This window comes from Uranotaenia lowii, chromosome 3 (assembly GCF_029784155.1).
Source record: "Uranotaenia lowii strain MFRU-FL chromosome 3, ASM2978415v1, whole genome shotgun sequence".
In the NCBI taxonomy this organism is placed as follows: domain Eukaryota; kingdom Metazoa; phylum Arthropoda; class Insecta; order Diptera; family Culicidae; genus Uranotaenia; species Uranotaenia lowii.
In genome coordinates, this window is record NC_073693.1 from 97,085,862 (window position 1) to 97,108,619 (window position 22,758).

At 36.7% G+C, this 22,758-nt stretch overlaps 1 protein-coding gene across 1 annotated transcript in view; it reads right to left on the minus strand.

Moving 5' to 3' along the window:
• The window catches only part of LOC129757613 (sodium channel protein 60E-like), a 909,603-nt gene extending 887,192 nt beyond the window's left edge, over positions 1 to 22,411 (minus strand). The window contains exon 1 of the mRNA XM_055754888.1: positions 20,508 to 22,411. The gene's annotated coding sequence lies outside the window, so the exon portion shown is untranslated. The remainder of the gene's footprint in view (positions 1 to 20,507) is intronic.
• Positions 22,412 to 22,758: the final 347 nt, after the last annotated feature.

The window sequence follows — 22,758 nt, forward strand, 5'->3', positions numbered from 1 at the left end:
AATCCTTCAATATAAATAAAACTTTCAAAAGTAAAAGGAATAGATTAAAATGTGGTGGTTCAAATCTGATTCTTGCAAACTTTTTTTTTTTGGCCGGGAGTAATTTATAGGTTATTTTCGGCTTTCGGTCAAGAATTACATCACTTTTATTTGCTGTTCATCCAACGTTTCGAATTGTTATTTATTGTTTTTCAAGGAACTAAAATAAAGCGAAAAGCATAAAACATATTTCTTCTGAAACAAAAAAATATACACTTACTCGAGCATTCGTGCTATAGTCCGCAGCAGATGCAAATTCATTCCAAATTTTAAAATTTAGTACGAAATTTAGATTTAAAAAAACGGCAACTGCAAATGTGCACAAATATGCAATTCCCTTTAATTTGTTGAAAGATAACAAAAAAAAATTATCGAAAATTAATTCCATGATTAAAATCCTGTAGATGATTCAAAAAATAAAAACACGATTTTTCATTTAAACAAAATGACAAAACAAACTCTACTTCTACTTTAAATTTGTAGTTTAGCTAAACTATCTATCCAAATGCCTTGTTGAAGAATTTTGAAATTAAACTGACAATAAAAATTTTAAGTATGCAATCTTTTGCAATATAAATTGCCCAAAGAAAAACTCATCTTGATAATTTTATCTTGATTGTGGAACTCATTTTTGAGCTGAATCAAAAACTAAATTTTAAATATAAATTCCACAACTTAATTCTGCACCCGATTTCAGAATTTGAATTTCAGATTTGTTTTCGGATTTTAAAAATTTCTGAAATATAAAAAACCGATACCTGAATTTAGATTCCAAATCAACATGTTCAAAACAAGCCAAGAATTGATTTTTTTCCAAGACTCTCAACCAGTAACCTAAAATTTTAATTCTTTTTTGTTTTGGGTTTCAATATTATTTTCTTAATAACTATTCATACGACTTGCACATTTGAAATAAATTTGAATAAAATAAAATAAAAAATGGTGAAGCTGATCCTAAGTTTTCAATTCTGGATTGCTACTTTTAAACTTTATAATGTTAGGATTTTGCAAAAGAAATAATTCATAAGTTTTTTTCAAGTAAGATTTTAAGAATTGAGTTTAAGAACTTTGAATGAAAATCAAACAATACCCAGGATGGTTTCTTATTTTTTTTAACCTTTGGTTAGGGTCTTAGAAACCCGTATTACTGTTTTGGCTGTGTCTTCAAAACCACTGAATTTGGAATCTTAACACATTGCGGACCAAATATGAGATATCTTGTTTTTTTTGCTAGCTATTTAGAAGCATAACTCAAATGTTATAAATTCAATAATGAAACTAAAGGGTGATACGGTCAAAATTTGGTCAAGGGAAAAGGCGTTTAAATCGGTGAAATCGGCTTGTGATATAGCTCAGTTGGCAAGTCAGTTGCTTCCTGAGCCGATGTCCGTGAGTTCGAGCCCAAGAGTAAACATCGATAACAGTTGTACCGGATAAGTTTTTCAATGACTTGTTCGCCAACTTCATCGTTGATATAAGTCGCGAATGACATAAAGATGTTAAAACGACTATAATCGAAAAAAAAATCGGTGAAATCGTTTATTTAAAAAATCAAATTAAATTTCTTTTCAAGTAAAATTAGTATTAATTCAGAAAAAATATTCAGTTAGGCTTCCGCTTTTCCAAATCCGAATTGCCGAGCCTTACGCTTAACCCCTGCCATCAGATTTTGTACAACCACTTTGTCCACCTTCTTCACCGCAGAAAGCCAGTTTGCCTTGAACTGCTGCTCGCCCTTAGCAGTTTTTTTGGTCTTCTTTAAATTCCGCTTGACAATAGCCCAGTATTTCTCAATTGGGCGGAGCTCTGGCGTGTTGGGAGGGTACTTATCCTTGGGAACCACCTGCACGTTGTTGGCGGCGTACGCATGGCCTTTTTACCGTTATGGCAAGATGCCAAATCCGGCCAAAACAGTACGGAACAGCCGTGTTTCTTCAGGAAAGGCAGCAGACGTTTATTCAAACACTCTTTCACGTAAATTTCTTGGTTGACAGTCCCCGAAGCTATGAAAATGCTGCTTTTCAAGCCACAGTCACAGATGGTTTGCCAAACCAGATATATCTTCGCGAACTTTGCCATGTGCTTGAAAATATCTGCTACCTTTCCCCTTCCTTTTGCCGTATAAAACTCCTGTCCCGGAAGCTGCTTGTAGTCGGCTTTGACGTAGGTTTCGTCGTCCAATACCACGCAGTTAAACTTCGTCAGCATCGTCGTGTACAGCCTCCTGGATTGCGCTTTGGCCGTCATATATGCAGATATGCAACTATATCAACAAGCAAAAAAAAATCGAAAAACTGATGCAGAATTCTGAGCCAGGGATTTCGAGGTTTAAGAATTATCTCTGAGTTAGGATTGTTACTCATGAATAACCTTACTCAATGATCAAAATTTGATTCGTAATTTCAAATTTTCTGTGTACAGTAGAATACCTAGCTTGCATTTCTGGAACCTCATGGGGGGGTTTAACCATCATACATCATCAATCCAATCATCAAAGTTTGGACACCCTATTCACTGACCTCAGCGGCCATTTTGTTCCACAATCTCTTCATCTCTGTTGCTTCCCGAGTCGTCCTACCATTCTTCTTCATCTTCTGCTTGACAATTGCCCAAAATTTTTCGATAGGGCGGAATTGAGGGCAGTTGAGTGGGTTGATGTCCTTTTCAACAAAATCTACCCGTTGGCCGAATACCACTGTAGTACCTCCTAGCTGCAGTGGCAGCATGCCAAATCTGGCGAAAACTTTATTGGTCTTTTGTGAGATCTATTGTACGAAAAAAAAAAACATTTTTTAAGGCACTCCTCCTTGTACATTTCGGAGTCCATGGTTTGTTTTTCACATAAACCGGGGTTTTTCGTCCGCAGCTGCAAATACCATGCCAGATCAAACATTTTCTTGCAAACTTCTCAGCAAAAACGAATTCGAACTTGCCGGGGAAATCACCATGACCAGTGCAGTGCACCAATGCAGTGGCTTTATAAAATTATTGGCCAGGAAGCTGCCCAAAATCCATCTTCGCGTACGTTTCGTCATCCATGAGGATGCATCCGTTGTACTTCGTTGGAATCTTGTTGTATAACTTCCGGGCACGTCCTTTGGCTACTAAATTCTGCTTCAATGTCCGGTTCGGTTGTTTACTGGTCCGATAGGATCGTATTCCTTCGCCCAGACGAATCCTTCTGACGGTGCACCGGTCAGCGTTGAATTTCTTGGCGATGTCGTAGTCCGACTACCCTGTGTTTGCCTTGATCGTTCTCAACACCTTCAAATGCAGTTTCTGATTCTTAGGTCCACTATAACGCTTGGTATGAACCTGCCGATCTATAGTACGCATCTCACGGAAACGTTTGAGAACGCTACACACGGTTGATTTGACCATTTTTAACGATTTCGCGATTTTTGAATCCGACCACGTCGGGTTTTTGACGTGGGTGTTCAAAATTTATTTTCATCTCGCGGCTTCCATCACGTGTAACTTTTTTGAAACAAAACGAATCGTAATGAAATTTCCAGCACTGGTAGAAGAAACATTCCTCTACAAAGTGCTGCCAAAACATTCCAGATCCGACAACTAGGAGCACTATGGTAAAATAAATAGTGCGTCCAGATTTGTAGTGATCCATGCTTTATTTGGACCCTCCCCAAATTGCAGGGAAAAGAGGCAAATAAAAACGAGTTCCTAATATCAGATTTGAAACAATGCACAGTGGGGATTTTCGACTATTTTTTTTAAGTGCAAAGTTATAATTCCGATTGTAGCCATCTTTTATGAAATTAATTTGCGGCTTTATCGGTGAGGGTTAAAGAGTTGAAATGAAAGACGGATAGAATATCAGAAGAAAATGCTAAGGTGGTGAAAAGAGCGAAGAGCATTTGAAATAGAAGCTTGACCACATACTAAATTCTTTGTCCCACACCAATTAACTGTATTGAAGAAGTAGTACCCAATAGAGAAGGCACTACGTTTTTCGATACAGTTAATTATGGATGGTTCGACCGCCATGTGAATGCACATGTGTCGATAAAGCCGCAAATTAATTTCATAAAACAAATTCACGGTGATTTCTCTTCATAATAGATTGTAGCCATCTACCTTGCAGCAAAAAAGTCATACAAACCATACTTATTTATGTAAAAATGTCAGCTGAATCGATTGGTGTACTCCAATTTTTGTTTCTACTACGACAAGTGGCTCATTTTGCCGCTTTTCCCCTAAATTTAAGAATTTTTTCAAAGAAATGCAGTCAAACAAAGTGTAATCCAACAATTTTTCATCAAGAATGATCATTTTTGGTAGATTTATTCATATTCTAGCTAATCGCGTCACTTTTTTGTACTAGAATGAATATAAATGGCAAAATATCCCCAACCTCCCCTAGCTTTTTTAAATTTATGCATAAATTTCACTGTAACAATCGAGCGATTCACATACCAAATGCAAAAACTAAGTGATTTAGTGTAAAATTTGTCGCTGAATCGAGTGGTGTACACCGCTTAATGCCCAGCTTACGAGAATGGCCGCAATCACCCCGATTTCCCCTAAAATCGAGCGATATGTGGAAAAAAATCATTATAACAAAATGACAATGTACCAGGAAATGCACAAAAATGATTGAAAGAAGTGTAAAACTTATTGCTGAATCGAATGATGTACACCGCTTAGCGTTCAGTTGACGAGAAGAGCCTCAATCACCCCAATTTCCCCTAAATTCAATAAATTTCTTTGAAACATACATTGTTACAAACGAGAAATTAATTTAACAGATACAAAAAACATTGAATCGGGTGTAAAACTTATTGCTGAATCAAATGATGTACACAGCTAAGCGTGAAGTTGGCGAGAAGAGTCACAACCACCCCAATTTCCTCTAAATTTATGCAGTTTCTTGGAAAAAACATTGTAACAAACGAAAATGCAAATGAACATATGAGAAAAACATTGAATCAGGTGGATAACTTATCGCTGAATCGAATGAAGAACACCGCTTAGAACTGAGTTGACAGGAAAAGTCTCATTTTCCCCAATTTATCTAAAATTCATTCATAAACTCATACAATATGAACCAAAAAATCGCAGTAACAAATGAGAAAGCATCGAAAAAGGTACAAAAACATTAAATCATATGTGAAACTAACTGTTGAATAAAATAATGGACACCGCTTAAATTCTGTTGATGAATAAAGTCCTATTTGACTCAATTTCCCCTAAATACTTGCAATTTAAGAAAAAAAATCTTGTAACTTTCAAGAATGCATCAGAAAGTGCACAGAAATAACTGAACCATGTGAAAAACTAATTGTTGAACAGAAAGCCCAAGTAACACTTAAAATCCAGTTTGGTTTTATAATTCTTTAACGACAGTTTATAAACGATGTATAATATCTTTTATTGTTTTAAAAAGCATTAATGGACAACCTTTTAACAACTGGCCTCCAGGACATTTATACGCGTATAATATGCCCAACTTATATAACAACAATAAATTCATTTGATTTGATTTTTATTTTGCTCTTTGAGGGCCTTATAAAACATTAATATATTTGTAAATAATAATTGATATGCAAATGGTTTAAAATACCATCCTATAAACCTGTTTTGATCTATAAAAGCCCTTTCAAACTTATTCGTAGCATTTGTGTTCTTATAAGGTCATTACAAGTCGTTTAGGTTATAAACAGGCAAATAAATAACTTATTGTGGCGTCTATAAACCATTTATAAGAAACGAAAGCTTCCATAGGCTATAAAAGTTTCATAAAAGTTTTTCGGTCAGACAAACGGTAAACAAAAGTAAGTCGTCGGGCAATCGACGGAAATGTCAACAAAAGTATGTTTTTCGGTGAAAAAATGACTAAATATGTATTTCCGCTTCTCCGGGGCATAAAAAAGGATCAAATTCAACTCTCCGAACGTCTGAAAAATAGAGCTGAAACGGAATTCTTTATTATTGGCTAAGAAAGTGTAGTGTTCTGAAAGTGAAACTCAAGTTGAAATCTCAAGTGAAACTATTTAAAAGTTTGATTTTCAAAATGTTATTAATGTAATAATAAAAAAACTTATTATTGTGAAATAAAGTTACACTAAATACAAAATTTAAAAAAAGTTTTTGAAAATTTCATTTAATAATTATTCAATGCTCTACCGTTAACATCCCTTGAATCTGAAAAGTTTTATAAGGTATATGTAACGTTCTTTCGAAAATATGATCTAGAGGGCCTCTAGACCTTTTCTATTTATAAGATTCCTTAAAAAGATTTTAAGAAACTCATCATGCCTAATAAAGATTTATAGGAAAGACTTATAGATAGCTACATAACTTTGTCGGTTTATAGATTCCCATTCATGCTACCCTTTTAAATTCCAAACACTTTTATAAGACGAAAAAGTTATTTAATCGTGTATCAGTTTTATTGATAACTTTAAGAAAACATGATCGTTTTTTAAGGGTTCAGTAACGACTATTATTAATTTCGTATATTATCGCCATTTTTATGGTAAATAATAGGATATTTTTGAACGACAGTTTTCTATTTTAGAAAGTAATCCTCATATTATTCATGCTCTTTAGAAAGCTTGACATACTGATGGCTGAAATAATTAAAAAAAATTGAACCACTACAACATAAAATTTTACTAGAAAATTGATATTTTTATATCTATTTTATCGGTTTTTCATTGCTTAAAATAGCAGTTTACTGTAGGCCCGTTCTTATTTCGGATTTTTTTATTACATATTTGCGGTAAACTTAAAAGCGCAAGTTAATTTTAACTGAGTAACGAAAATTCAGAATGAGAAAATAATATTGAATTTCTTTACATATTCATGACAAACAAATTTTAGCTTTCTGATTTGTTTTTTATATTTGATTTGAATGAGATTCATTTGTTTTAAAAATTATTTCTGAAAACCAATTTCCGGAGCAGAATTATTTGTAAATGAAAATAATATGATAAATAGGTTTTATAAGCTAAATTCATACAGAACTTAAGAAATTGAGTTGGCTTGCCAAGGTTTTATAATTTGCTCTACAGAACTTACTGCAGAAGGGCCTTTTTGTGCTTCTAAGCGTTGTATTGGAGTTCTATAGATTCTTACATACCCGAACGTGGTTTTATAGCTTGAACTCATAGTTGGACTGGAGAGCCTTAAAAAACCCAAATTGTTACTTGGGAGATGTACATTGCTGAACGTTAAGATGAAGAAAAAAGCCTGGATCACCCCCTTTTCCCCTAAATTTGAAAAATATTTTATTGAATTGATAATTGATATTGGTTTAAGCATGATGAGGCTCTTCTCATCGATTCGACAGTAATACTCAAATTCACTCGTTTGTTACAATTTTTTCTCGAAGAAATTATATGAATTTAGGGGAAATTGGGGTGGTTGTGACTCTTCTCGTCAACTGCACCATAGCACTGTACATCATTTGATTCAGCAATAAGTTTTACACCCGATTCAATGTTTTTTGTATCTGTTAAATTAAATTCTCGTTTGTCAAAATTTATTTTTCAAAGAAATTTATTGAATTTAGGGGAAATCGGGGTGATTAAGGCCCTTCTCGTCAACTGAACGCTGAGCGGTGTACATCATTCGATTCAGCAATAAGTTCTACACTTGTTTCAATCATTTTTGTGCATTTTATGATGCATTGTCATTTGTTATAATGATTTTTTTCCACATATCGCTCGATTTTAGGGGAAATCGGGGTGATTGTGGCCATTCTCGTAAGCTGAGCACTAAGCGGTGTACACCACTCGATTCAACGACAAATTTTACACTAAATCACTTAGTTTTTGCATATGGTATGTGAATCTCTCGATTGTTACAGTGAAATTTATGCATAAATTTAAAAAAGCTAGGGGTGGTTGGGGATATTTAGCCATTTATATTCATTCTAGTACAAAAAAGTGACGCGATTAGCTAGAATATGAATAAATCTACCAAAAATGATAATTCATGATGAAAAGCTGTTGGATTACACTTTGTTTGACTGCATTTCTTTGAAAAAATTCTTAAAATTAGGGGAAAAGCGGCGAAATGAGCCACTTTACGTAGTAAATACAAAAATTGGAGTACACCAATCGATTCAGCTGACATTTTTACATAAATAAGCATGGTTTGTATGACTTTTAGGTAGCAAGGTAGATGGCCACAATCGGAATTATAACTTTGCACCCAAAAAAATAGGGGAAATCGGGCAAAATGAGACGTTAAGACCATTTTATCAGAAAGCGGTGTAGACCATTCGATTCCTCGTGTTTTTTTGCATAAGAAATGATAGTTTTCCAAAATTTAGAACAGTTTGGGCGATCGTCACAGAAATAGGTACCTTTTTTTTGATCAAAAATCCCCACTGTGCAATGATTTAAAAACAATTTCAAATAAAGTTTTATAAAAAATCATTTCAGAGAATCCAATCTTCGTTGTGCGTCAAAAATATTTAATGTGAAAGCTCTCATTGTAAATATATCGAAAATATATTTATAATAAAATTAATTTCACAATTTATTGATTTTTAGAAGGTCACCGGGTCAGCTAGTTTTATATGAAAAGCTAGCAATATCCGGACATTTGATTTAAAAATTGACAACCGAAAATCCGGGAAACTTTTGTTAAACCCAGAAATTTTTCAACAAAAACCAAGAAAAAACCTTGAAAAAATTTTTTTATCGAAACTCATTGAAAGATTTTAAATTGTATATTAGGCTTCCAAGAAACCAAAAATCATAATATGTGTTTTTTGTTTGATTTGCCAAATAAAGTGAAGAAATCCGGGCAAAATCTGAGCTTTTTACAATGCAATCCGAACAACAGCCCCATCCCCATGAGTATCCAAAATTGCCAATCAAAATGTTCTTCTGTTAACTCAAAATTTTTCTCATGACTCATGTCTCAGGTCTCAGGTCTCATGTCTCAGGTCTTAGGGCTCATGTCTCTTGTCTTCTAGGCCTAAAAGAACTTAAACATGAATAAATAAATAGTCAGGCTTGCAATTTCTCTTACGAGAACCACCCACGTGCTCGGTTTTCGATTCTCTGTAGAGATTCTCTGAAACGCACCGCAGAGATTTTTAGCCGAACCTCTGTAGAGAATCTGTAAATCAACACGACAGAGCTAACACACACTACAGTGAAAAAATGTTTTCACCACGGAGAGCGACAGCGACGGCAGCTGGCTTGGCTTGTTGCGTTTACCAACACATACGAAGCTGTTTCACTCGCCCGAAACATTCATCGTTTGTTGATGCTATTATTATGCACACCGTCGTGTTTGTTTTTGTCTTTGCTTTTTGGTGGCTTCAACTAGTCGGTTCTGTGTTTTCACCGGGGTGCTCTACAGTGACAAATCGTCGCACGCTGGAGCTATTGAACTAAGGTGTGTGTGGCTTTCGAAACCGGGGTGCGAATAATGTGTGGAGAGGATCGAAAAATCTCACCCGGGTGATTTGCAACTATCGCACGGGGGTGTTTTTTTCTCCGTTCTCCGTTTTTCTCGGTAGAGAATGGCATCTCTGTAAATAGTATGTACTTACAATTTTTTTACTGTTATTTATGTAATGCTTTATTCGAGCATAAATGTTACAGAAAATAATTTGTCACCAAACCCCCTCCCCCTATGAGTCGGTGCTTCCTACGGCCAAATTACTTCCCAAGATTTACTAGATTTACTAGATACAACTAACGTGATGTCTTAGTTCATTGGACCAAGTTTTTTTTATCAGAGCCGAAGTCTCAATCTTTTTCCTAAATCCATAGTTTGTTGTTAAAAGTTTGAAGTTTGTTTGAAGTTTTAAATAGGTTACAAGCTCTGTGCGAATTTATTATGACTAAAATTTTGTTACAACAATTATACTATTTCGTTTGTAGGTTTGCAATTCATACATACCACAAACATCCAATTCCAGGTGGTAGTGCTTCAATCTCAAATTAACCTACACAAGTCATTTCACTTCATAGCCAAAGATATCATCATCAAAAAGTGGGGAAAAATGGTCCCCGGAACCACTATCGGGGAAAGACTAAAAATTTACACAGCGAGCCGTTCTCCGCAAACTCAGAGGTGAGCTTTCTTCGAAGGAAAAAAACATTACAGTTTCTCCAACCACTTTTAACACCCTCATTTCTCCCCCACCAATTGCTGACTTTAAAATCAAAAGCGAGGGAAAGGGGGCCGATGCAGGAAAAAGCTTTTACAACAATTACAGACTTTATGAATTCATAAACAAGCAAACGGCAGGCGGGCGGGCGACGGTGAGAGTCATAGTCAACGTTTTCAAGATTGGTTTCCGGTGAAAATTTTCATCGGAATGAATCGAGGAATGTGGGTGTGGGACGAGACTGAAAAATGCAACCAGCAACAGATGAGCAGCGCAATGAAGAAAACGGTAGAGAGAAGAAGAATAAAAAAAAGTAACCAACCAACAGGACAGAGCATATTGTTTGCTGTGGTGGTGGAATATTTATTGTGGAAAATAACAAAATACTACGGGGGGAATAAATCATGCAACCGAGGGGGCTAGCTGGTAAAAATAAGAAGAAACCGGTATCTTCATGAACTGATTGGAATTTGTTTATCGCTTCTTTTGAAAAAAAAAAACAACAGGTCAATTGCGTTACATTGCATAATTTGATTCAAATAGACTGCATTAAAGTACGTTTCAAATCAATGCGATTAGCTTTTGCTTCGATGATAATGAAACAATCCATCCGATGATAACAAAGTTATCTATTAACGAACCGATTTATCAATCGACCGAGTTTTAAAAAAAAATGGTTAAGTCTGTGTCATCGTGGTACATGAATGTTTGTTATCTGACGTGATAAAAGGTTAAGAAAGTCGATACTATCTGAGTTGGCAATCAAGAATATTGAAGCTACCCTATCATCTATACCTATATATAAAAATAAATGTCTGTCTCTCTGTTTCCTATAGACTCGGAAACTACTTGGATCGTTCCCTACTTGGATGGTTGCTATAATAGTTTCGAAGCCCTGCGACTTGAACGAGGAAGAGAGGGGTCACCCATACAAAAATAACATAATATATGAAACAATCTGATTAAATTACAAGTGATTTTCATCAAATTTTCTATACAAACATATTTTAACACAATTAAATGATTCATTATGTTGGTTCACAGGTTTTGATATATTTGGATCCATATTAGTAAAATCCTTTTGTTGGAAAAGGATTTTACTAATACTGGGGTCTCTTATAAATTCATTTTTAAATGTTACATAACTCGATCGATTTTCAAACGATTATTTATGATCAAATTTGGCACATAAAGAAGATTTTGATGTCCTGAAATTATCTTATCGTTTTTGTTAAGATGAGCTCCTAAACGAAATAAATAGAAATATGATAAATTCGAACAATTTTCGTAATATTTTATAAAAAAAATTATAAACATTAACGTTTTGTCTTCATGAGATCATCAGATCATGGCAAACAATTTTTGCTGGAATTAAATGAAACATATGTTGTTTTGAAAGACTCTTCCCATTTTTTTTTATTTGAGCTCTTATATTATAACATTCTTTTAAAACGAATTTCTGTTTGTTTGTCTGTTCCCTATAGACTCGGAAACTACTTAAACTTGGCAGATTGGAGGCCGGGGAGGGTTCCACTTATGGTTTGAGACCCTCTCTCTCATAGGAAGCGGGGTTTGCATAACTCAAGAACCGATCAAGCAAGAGGTACCAAATTTGGCGTGGAAGGGTATTTGAGTACGAAAAATATTTCTATGATTGTTTGAGATCTCTCCTCCTTTTCAGTTGGGAGAAAGAAAGGGGGAGGGGCCCTATTACAGTGTTTTACCTAACTCAAAAACTTATCAAGCAAATAGAATCAAATTTGGTATGAGACGGTATTAGGGTACTATAAATGGTTCAATGAATATCAAGCACCTCTTCCTACTTTCAGTGTGTAGATTGAAAGAGGGAAGGGGTGCTCCCTTACAATTTTTTGCGTAATTAGAAAACTAATCGAGTAAATGAAACCAAATTTGTTATTGGCGAATATTTGGGTAAGATAAATGTTCTTATGAATATTTGGAACCCCTCCCTCATTCCAATGAGGAAATAGGAGAGGGGATTTATTTTATACAACTGAAGAACAAATCGAGCAAATGGAACCAAATTTGGCATGGGATGGTATTAGAGATGGTTTGATACATGTTTCCCTGAATCTTTTGTATCCTTCACCCTTCCAGTGAGAGGATAGGAACAGAAAGGAGGCTTCTGTACATTTTTTTACAAAACTCGAAAATTATCAGGCAAATGAAATACGAGGAATATTTTTATAATTATTTCAGACCCCTGCCTTCTTCCTTGGGAAGATGGGAAAGGAGGAGGAGGCTCATATACAATTTTTTGCGCAACTGGAGAACTTATCTAAGAAACGGAACCAAAGTTCACATGGAAAAGGATTAAGGTACGAGAAATGGTTTTATTATTGTTTGAGACACCAGCCACCTTCCAATGAGTACATACGGAAATACAACTTTGTTAGCATAACTTGAAAATCAATCAAGCGAATGGAATCAAATTTGACATGGGAAGGTATTTGGGTACAAGATATGATTTTCAGATTGTTTTAAACCCTTCCGCCTTACAGGGTGGATAGGGGAGGGAGGAAATGGGCTCTATATAATTTTGATATGAAATGATTATAAGAAACGCCTACCTTCTTCAAGTAGGGGAGGATGGTACGGGGGATATTATTTACCTGTTAGGAAAATATTGACTAAAATTTTAGTGGCTTTCAAAGTGCTCTTAACCGCTGCTGGGGGGCTTTGAGGGTCTACAAAAACAATCAGTGAACTGAACAGTGAACAATGTATTGACTTCTTCTGCTGAATAGCTATTCGGACTGAGGGCTGAATAACCGATGAACTGATTTCCATAAATTCCAGGTTTTAAAAGCCAACCATTTTCATATTTTTGGAAATCCCCATAGAGAAAGAAAAATTTATTAGATTCCGAATTATAAGGCCAAGGCTGCGATTTCAGAGCTTCAATAGCCATCGAGAAATTCAAATGGAGGATTAGAAAATTGATTAGATTATTAAATCCGAGGTTTTGAGTTTTATACAATTCAATTTCATTGGCCAATTTCTAACTTTTGAGTTATTTGATGACCAATGTAGTCGATTCAACCATCCAATTTTGAGAAAATTTATTGTAAAACTGTTTAGTACTGCGAATTCAATCAAATGATATCTTAGAATTTAACATTAATTACTCTTCAAAATAATGAATGGGATGTTGGTGCCCAAGAATAGACAAATTGAATTGGTGACTTCGGTTCAGAGATGATCTATATTCGATAACTTCAAAAAACTATAAGTGAGCTTTCATCATTTAAGTTAAACTAATAATAAAACAGTGTAAGTAAAAAAAGCGAAAAAATACACACATACAATTGAAAACATGCAAAGTAAGTTTTTATCATGGTTCAACAAAGTTTGGAAGTCTTTTTAGAAATTTCTGAGTAAATCATATTTAAACAAACCAATGTATAAGAAGATTATCCATTTTGAAAAGCGGGATAATCTCCAACAGAGATTTTCATTAGCTAGGCTAGGGAAAGATAAAAAAAAAACAGTTTCATCTTTTGAAGAATAAAATATAGGGCCAAATCTACTCGAGCTTCAATACTGATGTTATGAAATCGCTTGGTACATCTTTGTACCTGAAAATGATCACATTTTCATATGTGATGAAAGGAATTAGAGAAACATGAACTATCAAAGAACGAAAGAACATAAGCCGTAAATATCATGAAAATTTCGAAAAAGATACAACGGCTCACCGACAGGACTTGAACCTGCAATCTCCGCTTCGGTACAACGGCGCGTTAGCCAATTCCACCACGGTGAACGTGATGGAACCGGCGAACACGAGCAATCGAGCTCTGCCGATCAACTGCTGGACCTTCTATCGAAACACCATGTATATCCCGCATGTGATCTTTTCCCTCTATTGATCTCTCTTGTTTCTCTAACCCCACCCATCGACTCGGGATTTTAGCCGAGCGAGCACATGGTCGATTGCTTCGGGTTTTGCCGCAACTTACGGTCAGATGAAGAAGCAATCAGTGCCGCTCAAGGTTCCGAGCAGACCAGTTACACAGGGAGGAGTTGCTCTGTTGAAATCAATACTGATGTTATGAAATCGCTTGGTACATCTTTGTACCTGAAAATGATCACATTTTCATATGTGATGAAAGGAATTAGAGAAACATGAACTATCAAAGAACGAAAGAACATAAGCCGTAAATATCATGAAAATTTCGAAAAAGATACAACGGCTCACCGACAGGACTTGAACCTGCAATCGCCTGCTTCGGCTAAAATCCCGAGTCGATGGGTGGGGTTAGAGAAACAAGAGAGATCAATAGAGGGAAAAGATCACATGCGGGATATACATGGTGTTTCGATAGAAGGTCCAGCAGTTGATCGGCAGAGCTCGATTGCTCGTGTTCGCCGGTTCCATCACGTTCACCGTGGTAGAATTGGCTAACGCGCCGTTGTACCGAAGCGGAGATTGCAGGTTCAAGTCCTGTCGGTGAGCCGTTGTATCTTTTTCGAAATTTTCATGATATTTACGGCTTATGTTCTTTCGTTCTTTGATAGTTCATGTTTCTCTAATTCCTTTCATCACATATGAAAAAGTGATCATTTTCAGGTACAAAGATGTACCAAGCGATTTCATAACATCAGTATTGATTTCAACAGAGCAACTCCTCCCTGTGTAACTGGTCTGCTCGGAACCTTGAGCGGCACTGATTGCTTCTTCATCTGACCGTAAGTTGCGGCAAAACCCGAAGCAATCGACCATGTGCTCGCTCGGCTAAAATCCCGAGTCGATGGGTGGGGTTAGAGAAACAAGAGAGATCAATAGAGAGAAAAGATCACATGCGGGATATACATGGTGTTTCGATAGAAGGTCCAGCAGTTGATCGGCAGAGCTCGATTGCTCGTGTTCGCCGGTTCCATCACGTTCACCGTGGTGGAATTTCCCTAACGCGCCGTTGTACCGAAGCGGAGATTGCAGGTTCAAGTCCTGTCGGTGAGCCGTTGTATCTTTTTCGAAATTTTCATGATATTTACGGCTTATGTTCTTTCGTTCTTTGATAGTTCATGTTTCTCTAATTCCTTTCATCACATATGAAAATGTGATCATTTTCAGGTACAAAGATGTACCAAGCGATTTCATAACATCAGTATTGATTTCAACAGAGCAACTCCTCCCTGTGTAACTGGTCTGCTCGGAACCTTGAGCGGCACTGATTGCTTCTTCATCTGACCGTAAGTTGCGGCAAAACCCGAAGCAATCGACCATGTGCTCGCTCGGCTAAAATCCCGAGTCGATGGGTGGGGTTAGAGAAACAAGAGAGATCAATAGAGGGAAAAGATCACATGCGGGATATACATGGTGTTTCGATAGAAGGTCCAGCAGTTGATCGGCAGAGCTCGATTGCTCGTGTTCGCCGGTTCCATCACGTTCACCGTGGTGGAATTGGCTAACGCGCCGTTGTACCGAAGCGGAGATTGCAGGTTCAAGTCCTGTCGGTGAGCCGTTGTATCTTTTTCGAAATTTTCATGATATTTACGGCTTATGTTCTTTCGTTCTTTGATAGTTCATGTTTCTCTAATTCCTTTCATCACACATGAAAAAAAAATCGAGCTTCCTAAAAAATGATGGATGTAAAAAATGTTTTTCGTGAAGGGAGGAGTTATCATTCGAAGGAAATTATTTCAAATTTCCTTTGATCAAAACCTCATAAGAATATTTTTTTTCAATAATTTTCAAACGATAAACAGAGTGAATAATGAATGTTTGTCTCACAATTAACACACGACGTATTACAGGACACGACACTTAACGTTCTTACAAAACGGAAAAAGGATTCAAAAATTACCTTTTTTGTCAACCGGTTTCGGGCTCGATGTTGCCCATCTACAGGACGACCCAGTCGGACAGTGTCCTGTAATACGTCGTGTGTTAATTGTGTAATTAAGTTCTTACGTTGGCACAATCCCGTTTAATATGAGTGAATGTTTGTCTGTTTGACTGTTCCCTATAACCTCGAAATATATAACCGATCAATGGGAAATTCGGTATGTTAGAGTTTTTGAGGTCGGAGATGGTTTCTGAAATACTTTCAACTCGCTCCGACTTTAAAGAAGGGGGGCTCCTATACAAAATTCATAAAAATGAGACACAATTCGAACAATTTTTGGAAACTTCTGAACCGATAAACGTGAAATTTGGGGTGAAACCGTTTTCAATACTTTCAAACCCTTCCGAATCCAAAAAAAGACTGGCTCCCATACAAAATTTCAACTCGCTCCGACTTTAAAGAAGGGGGGCTCCTATACAAAATTCATAAAAATGAGACACAATTCGAACAATTTTTGGAAACTTCTTGAGCTTGAGCTTGAGCTTGGATGAACCGTACATTTCAGTAGTTGCTACTCCGTGATTGACAAGAACCATCAAAATTGCACATAGATCCAAATAAATGGGGCTTGGGATTAGCTTACCATTTTCTGTGTGCACGTTTCGAAGGTTCCTCATCTTATATGGTCAATAACGGCGCCGGCCACGTCCTTACGGTTCATCGGGGAAAGGGAAGGATTGTTAGTTCGACTTCCGTTGCTACTAGAGACCGAATACACCTCTAAATCTCCACGGTCGTCACAGGAAGGGTGGTTTGTTAGTGAGTAAGGTAAATAAGATCTGGATTCCCTTTGGGAAGGGATGTGATCAAAGCAAAGTTAAAAATCGTCGCGTCGCACACTATCGAGTACATCGCGTTTTTATACGTCCTAACTAACTAAGTACTTAGCACCGGCGTAGCTCACCGAATTTTACCGCGCGCTTAAGACGAAAAGAGCAAAGCGTCCTAACGTGGCACTTTCATACACGTACAATGCACTTGGCAACGATGCAACTCTCCGAATTTTATCACGCGTTTAAAGTTTAAAACGAGAAGAGCAAGAACGACCTAGCGAGCAAAACACGAACACCGAACCAACCGATCACGTCAATTTTCCTCACACAAACACACATACACACACAACGAACCGACCCTACTGACGAACAAATTATCCATTACCGAACACTGCACAAGCCTTTGATTTGACCCCGAACAATTTTTGGAAACTTCTGAAACGATAAACGTGAAATTTGGGGTGAAACCGTTTTCAATACTTTCAAACCCTTCCGAATCCAAAAAAGACTGGCTCCCATACAAAATTTACAAAAAAAAATTACACAGTTTGAATTTTTTTTGGAAAATACAGAACCGATCAACGTGAAATTTTCATGTACCTGTTTTCAAGACCGGGCATAGTTTCTATAACACTTTGAAACCCCTTCGAATCCAAAAAGAGGGGGCTCCCATACAAAATATATAAAAATATGACACAATCCGAACAATTTTCGAAAACAACTGAACCGATCATCCTCAGATATGGTATGAAGCCATTTTCAAGACCGGGAACGGTTTCTAATATATTTTCAAACCCCTCCGAATCCGAAAAGGGGGGACTTCCATACAAAACCAATGAAAAATAGTCAAAATTTCAACAATCTTCGATAAATGTTAATTAAAAAATGATAAACGTAAGCGTTTTGAAATATTGAGATTTATTAAATTGACAGAAAAGTTTTTACAAATTCAGATGATATATTGTTTTGATAGACGCTTCCCATTTTAATGAACTGAGACTCTCATATTCAATAAATGGAACATACATTATATTTTCGAAGCCAAAGTCTTAGTGTTTTCATAAAGTTTGGCACACTTGTTGACACTGTACAAATTTTCCTGTGTCTTAATACTTCCCCTTCAAAAAGTATATTAATTCGTATTGAACATCCCTCCTTCTTTCTCTAAAGAGTGGCTCCTTCAACCTTCAAGTTATGTTGCGACTCAAGACAATCTAGAAGTTCGGATATCATGAAAAATAGTTTGCTTTTTAAAAGCGATGAAATTTTATTAAAAAGAAAGGTTATTTTAATTATAAAAATTTTATTGAAATTATTTTTTTTCCATGAAAGGGTAGCAAAGCACACCGGGTCAGCTAGTATTTTATATACTGTAGGGTAAGTTTTCCAGATTCCCAGGATTTATCCGGATATGTCCGAGTTTTCAAAGTAAAGTGGATAATTAAAGCAAACTACGTTGTAGCCTGTGTCCAGAACTTTGTTAAAAAAAATGTCCGTATTCAGCTGGATTTATTTAAAAAAAACTAAAAAAAAAACAATTGAATTAAAGTTGGTCACTTTTTTGAGTTAGCTTTAACTGAATGGTTTTTCTGGAGAGTTGGCCATGAGAAAATAAAAGTGATCGGTTGTGTTTATGACAGCTCCGTGAAAATAATCTCGATAGATTTTTTTTGACTATGGAAGCGTTATTTGAAAAATAGAAAAATACGAAATTGGACCATGTGAAGAAGAAAGAAAGATTTGAAAACAAGTTCTCAAGAAGTGTATCTGTTTTTATTCAAATTTGGTTATGGCGTTACTGAAACTCGCTTCCAGTAAATTAAGCGCTACCAGATCGGCCAACAAAAGAGTCCTGTAATCCTGTTATGCTGCCTCGGTGAGCCCGTTCCGATCTATTTTGTATTAAGGATGATCTTATATATTAAGACAGCTAATTTTTCCTTTTTTTTATTCTACAACATTTTTCCCTTTACAATGTTGTTGATCAAGCATCATAAATTTAAGTAATATGTAATGGATTTGAGAAGTCATGAAAGTGATTAATTACAAAAAAAACTTTGAGCAGAATCGAATTCTACCGGATTTAAAAATTTTGTGCACAAAAACTCATGTACACGTCCTCTCTAGATTTTTTGATATTTTAAACTTTGTGAAAGTATGTTCTGTAGGATGTGATATTACACATCCGCCCAACCCGACATTTTCAAGTGCAGTTTCCGATAGAAAGTTGTTCAATTTTATACGTCAATTAGCGTTAAAAATGTATGTGATCATTAAACTTTGAGAATGTTGTTGAATTTTAAAGCTCAAGATATTTTTTAGGATTATTGAAAAACCAGTGAATTTGAATCTTTCGTTCAAAAATAGAATTATTTCAAAGGGAGAACTTTAATGATAATTCATACTTGAAATTAACTATTTCTATAATGTGAGAATAGCTGATCTACAGAAACCCAAATGTAATATTCTATATTCTGATTATTATTACGGTGAGCATAATGTTGGTAAGTATCGTTATTTTCGAATTCCTTAACAGCATTCAATGTATCAATATTCCATATATACTTTCCCAAATGACATAAATTCATATTTAGGTCTTTTCATATTCAAAATATTACATGAAGCGTTTAGTAGGGATCTCCACGCTTCATTCCGCCCCTGTATCCTGTATCTTTCGCGGTTTTCATCACATGGTTGGCCTGGCCATAGTAATATCTACAATGCATAGGAATATGTAACAGGTAATACGCTGAAAAGAAAAATGATAGACGCAAATCTTCCATTTTCCAGGATGCCTACATGTTTTGGCCATGTTGATGTAAGAAGAACTGAATGGTTTTTTAGAAGTTTGAAAAACGATTTCAACGTTGCTGACGTGTTCCATTAGAAAAAATCGAGGTGTTTTTCATCACTTTCTTGTCAATTTGTTTTAGAATCACTGGTTTCTGCTTGTGTTGAAAAAAAATCAAATGTTTCGATTTTGGCCAGGTTTCGGGAAAAATTTATCCTGTTTTGCTCAGCTCACATGAATGCGGGAGAGTTCTGCAATTCATACTCATACTCAAAGGGGCGCCCCTTTTATTGAAGTGAAACGATTCGAGATATTTTTTCACTGGGGGACCCCTGAGCTGGTTTACTTTTCGTTTTAATTCCAATTTTCAAGTTTTAACTTTCTTTCTTAGATTCCTAGAACAATAGCAGTATAATTAATATAATGTTAAACTTTTTTTCCTCGGGGGGCAATTGCCCCCTATTGCCCCCCTTAACACGGCTTTGTCTCGAGTTGAAATTAAAAAAAAAAACGCGGACCAAAATTGAGTTTGTTCGACAAGGGATAATCCTCAAGATCCTTTTTATTTTTGATTAGAAACTGAAAAATTTCATTTAGAGCAAATTGATTATAGATCAAAGTAAAATTTGAGCTTATTTTCATAACAAGTTAATTTACATTTAAAGTTTTGTTACATTGAAACAGCCACGTAATTTTATTTTAGGAAAAAACTTGACCTTCTGCCGCATGAGTTACAAATCGTTATATAAAAAAAATCGATGAACATAACTAAATCAACCTCTTATTTAAACCAATAACAGACCAACTTTTTTATAGATTTTTTTTTTGAGTTTGAGGAAGCAAATAGCTGAAAAATTTAACCGTATACATTTATTTGTATTGGCTCGTATGCGGTAGATGATAAAAAAAAAGTTTCCAAACTGTATGCTTACCTTTTAAATCGACACAACAAATTGAGCCATCCAGCGTGCACGATAAACCACCACCATAAGCCGAGCTGGATGCTTATCAACACGACAAGCCCATATCAGAACAAGTCCCATGCACATTAAGTCGTCACTCGAATGAATGTTTCACCAGGTCGGGCAAAGTTCGGCTGTCAACCACCCCAGCAGTTAAACTGTTTAATGAGATTTAAATTTCACAGTCACTTGCACTGTTGCCTATTGTAATGGATAACGCCGTAATAAAGTGTCAGCGTGGGTGTTTTCTTCCAAAGAATTCCACGTGGCGCAGAAACTGAACCTATAATTGGGTCCATCAACCCATCAACAACGTCTTCTTTATGTATGTTTGAAGAACACTCCCGCAGCAGGATTGTTTTGTATTCATTTTTCTGCGTTCCTGCAACTCGGAAGCTTAATTACATTTATGATTCAATTAGACTTTTTTACAGGAATAGAGCGTGTTTTCGCGCTTTAATTTTTTTTTGCTTCTAAGCTTTTGCTTTCTGTCGCAAGTTCAGCGAATATAGTTTGGGGCAGTGAGAAAAAAAACCACCACTAGATGGAGCCGCGTGGTGTTTTTTTCTTCTTTTTTAACACATTCACGCTTTTAATATTTTACGACATGCGGAGAATAAAACACAGAAAACTTTCCTGTTTCTCTCGGACTTCGTCCTTTGAGGGAGCTAGAGGTTTCCTTCATGTTCGGTTAGTTAATCAAAGTAGAGTGGATTTAGTTTTTTTCTGTTTTTGTCGCTGGACCACCTCTTCCCAAACCACAGAAAGTTAGCGCGCACTCACACTGAAAACTATGAGATCGTGGCCATTCTTCTCGGTCGCCGTCCACCGACGAACGAAGGATTCCGACGTGTGGATTGTATCCGTTGTTCGCTTCTTGGCTCTGTTGCTTTCGCCTTCTGTAGCAAAATCCTCGTTAAAATGGGTTAAACATGTTGCTGCTAGTTCTCACTTCCAACTCTACCCGGTTTCGAATCCATGCTCTCCCTCTCCGTGCAGCACTCTCACATTTTTATTTTCCCGTTGTATTCGGGCTTAGCACTTCACAATATGTATTTTACAATTTTGTGGAACCCAATTTCTCATGTCCTGATAAATTCTGTTGCTCTTCTTCACATTTATGCTTCTGGGAAAACCCCGTTTTTCCGAAGGCAACGACAACAATCGAGATCAACTGGTATATTTTTTGCTTAATTTCAAGAAGCTTGAGTTGCAAAATACGAAGTGGACCAACTCTTCGATCCGTTGGCGTTTTTTTTCCTGTTGCCCAACGTCAGGCGCCAATTGTGTCACAATCGCAAATTTCTCACTCGGTTATGGTCCAATGTTTCCAGCTCACTCACTCGCTGCTGCTGTTGTTCGAACGAATTTTAATCACCTCCCGAAATTGATCCTGCGACCTTTCGGACGTTACACTCTCCAGAATGCAGAGAACAAATTCCCACGGTGATTAACTGTACCCTTAATCCGTCACCATTTAATCCTCCGAAGTATACAAATTTCTGTACTGCAGTTTTTCACTGGCATTCCCTGTGCTTTGCGAACACTCTATAATGCCGTAGGTATATCTATACACATGTTCGAAGTAGCAGCGCCACATAATTTTTCATACGGGTCGTCGGTCTCCTCGCCGTTTGCCGCACCACCTACGCCACCCCCGAAGGCTGCCTCGAGACCCCCAACAACAGGCCGCCCCGGGTCGTTTCACGCAGCGGAACAGCTCAGGGGCTCCTTCACCTGGATGCACAAACACAAACACCCGCGCTCGGTTACACACAGAATATTCTACATTAACTGCTATTGCTGGATCTGCTGCTACTGCTTGAAAAATCTTCTGCAGAGCCTCGCCGTCGTCGAAATACGTGTCCAGTCCTCTAGAATACTCTCCGGCAACTGATGAAGAAGCTCGTGGCTCGGTCGGGACCTGACGTAATAATTTGGAACAGAACAGACCCGTCGTCGTCGTCGTCGCCAGCACCCGAAGGAGACCGTTGAGTTGAGTTGAGAGAAAGAAAGACCCTTTGCCGTGTTCCGCAAAATCTAGTGTGAAAGGGATTCGACCCCGGAGCGTAAAACTTACAGTTCTCAACCTACAGAACCCCCGAAAAGAACTTACTCCGATAAAGTAGAAGCATACTCACTTACCACAACGGAAGAGAGAAAATTCCAAATATGAACCTCAACGCGTTCTCCAGCAACAGCGAACTTGAACCATCATCAT